Source organism: Cervus canadensis, chromosome X, assembly GCF_019320065.1.
Source record: "Cervus canadensis isolate Bull #8, Minnesota chromosome X, ASM1932006v1, whole genome shotgun sequence".
NCBI lineage: Eukaryota > Metazoa > Chordata > Mammalia > Artiodactyla > Cervidae > Cervus > Cervus canadensis.
Genome location: NC_057419.1, coordinates 55,127,746 through 55,130,693, shown reverse-complemented (window position 1 = coordinate 55,130,693; position 2,948 = coordinate 55,127,746).

Here is a 2,948-nt window from a genome sequence, read left to right as displayed (position 1 = left end):
GCGGCCCCACTGGCCCCGCCTTCCGGCTGCGCAGTAAGGTAAGGTTATCGCTGAGGGGGAGGCGGGGAAGAGGGAGGGGGCAGTTCTTCATCGGCTGATGTGGCCATATAACCTACTTGTAAGGCAAGTTCTTGTCTGCGGGCCTCTGCCCGGGCCTATATATGTGTGTTCTCGAATCTTAGTGACCAAGCTTTCTCCAGGGCCGCATCAGACAAGGGTGGGGGTCGGTGTCTTTGTCTACAGTGCAAGATGGCGACGGGCAGGGTGTGAGAAAATGGCTGCCTGGGTCACATGTTTTGCAGCGTATACCCACCTGAAATGACTGGCTACTACCAAAAACCATCCTGGCGTGCAGAGCCCCAGACAAACCCTGAGGGAGCCACTAGGAGCTCCTTCTGCATTAGCAAAGATCCACGGCAAGGCCCAGGAACCGGACAACTGGAAGTCTCTCCCACCCATTTGCTTTCTTTTCCGCCTCCCTCCTTCCCTCAGGTTCCAGAGCGGCATCTGCTGGAGGGAATGGATTTATCTTTGGAGTGGGGGCAAGTGAGGGTTTCTTAAGAAGCCATCTCGGGGAACTCCTGACCTGGCCGGAGAATAAAGTCTCCCCATAAAGAAGTTATTATTAGTCTGAAAATGTCTTCTTCCTGATAACTTAGTTCGAGTGACGGCTCTTCCTCTAGCCTAAACTTTGGGGTGAGGCCAACCTTCTCTATGCCAAGGATGTGTTCCTGACTCCCTCTGCCTATTCCTACCCCTTACATGCACAGGACTCACTGCCACTACATCCATGGAAGGCATCTAAACTCTTTTCCCTAGAGAAACACAACTCTGGACCCCAAACCAGCCCTGGCCACCTTCACCTTCCCCTTTGCATTAGCAAGTTCTTTAAGACTTAACTCTTGTCGCTTCTTTGAACTTTCCCAGCTTGGTTAAAAACTCAGCACCTTGTTGCATTTATCTCAGTACGGTAATCATTGATGTTGCTGTATCTCCACAGGAGAGCAAATTCCCTGAGACTAGGGGCCTATATTTTTGAGCCCTCTGCAAGACCCAGCACAAGACAAGGCAGGCTTCAGCAAATATTTGTTAAATGGGTAAGTTTACAGGCCTACACCACAAATCAATGGGAAATGGACATTTTAGTAGATAGCACTGGAAAATTTGGCTTACCATAACAAGAAAAAGTAAACTGGATCCCTATTTATTTCCACATGAGATGGTAGAGAATATCTTTGTGACCTAGGACGGTAGAAGGACTTTTTAAACAAAGTGCTAAATGCACAAACCATGGGGAAAAACTGTAATGAAGTCTTTGATAAGAAAATTGGTACTACTACTTCAGAAAACAATTAAGTAATCAGAAAAAAATAAAAAGTAATCCAAATAGTTGAAGATGGCCCTGGAACCCAACAATTTTGTTAGAGATGTGCACATATATACCTTAAGTCCTAGAGAAATTCTTACACATATACACAAGGAGGCATGTGCAAGAATATTCATTGCAAAATAAAAATTTTTAAAGCAGTAAAAAAAAAAAGTATTCATTGCAGAACTGTTAGTAATAGAGAAAAAACTGAACAATCTAAAAGTTCACCAAGAGGCGAATAAGTAAATAATTGTACACCCACACAACAGAGTACTATATACAGCAGTGAAAAAAATCGAAGCAGAGTTGGGTATACCAATCCACATAAATCTCAAAAACATAATTCTGTGATAAAATGCAAGTTGGGAAAGGATACATGAAGTGTGAGACCATTTATACGAATTTTTTAAGCAAGAAAACAATTCACTATATTGTTTATCTATTATATAGATACGTAAACAATATTTTTAAAACAAAGGAATTAAACACCAAATGCAGAATGGTGATTATGTTGACTAAAAAAAATTGTCACAACCTGAAAGTAGAGAGTGTTTTATTTGGTAGGGATGTTTAGGACTCCCCGCCCAGGAGACAGCATCTCAGTAGCCCTGAGATTACCTCTGGGGAAGAAAACAAGGGAACAACATGAGAGAGAGAAATTGACAGGGACTTAGCAACTGTTTCTCTAATATTTTATCTGAGTAATAGGCACGTGGGTGTGTGTTGTGTTATTCTTCATACTTATTTGTATGCCTGAAGTAGTTCATATTTTTTAAGAAAGACTGTATTTGTAACAAAATTAATGGTGTCTAAATGGTTCTCAAATTTGGCCAGCAGCAGAATCACATGGGAAAGCTTATTAAAATACCAATTGTTGGGCCCCACACCCAGAATAGTGTTTTAGTTAAATCTGTAGTAGAGTCCAGGAGTTTACATTTCTAACAAGTTCTCGATGATGATGATGATGAAGCTGCTGCTGCAAACCCAGGTACATTTTGAGAACTACTGACAGGGAAAATGAAGTTATCAATGAATTTAGTTTTCTTCATTGTGCTTTTCTCTGTTTTTCATGTATTCAATGAGCATATGTTACTTTAGGGAGAGGTTTTGTTGTTTTTTTTTTACATTCTTTTTCATCTCTACTTCCCACTCTTATTTCCCTCATGTAGACAACCATTTGAAAGTCTTTTATGCATATCTCTTTCTTTATATGTGTTCTTGCAAAATGTGTATTGTTTTACATGCATGTATTTCCCCCAAATTGTCATTTTTCCATTTTTCAAAATTCAGAACAGTTGAAGAAGTAGAATGAAGTGAAAGAGTATACTCTTAATATTTTGCCAGATTTGCTCTACTTTTCTTTATATGTGTATGTATACATTTTCTTGCAGGCAGTATAACACCTCCTCACCCCTAAAAACTTCAGCACATATGTTGTAGAATAAGGACATTTACCTACATAACTGCAGTACCATTATCACACCTAAGAAAACTTACTAATTCCATAATATCATAAATGATACCCTATACTCAGATTTTCCAGTTAAGCCCAAAATGTTCTTCAGTTCAGTTCAGTTGC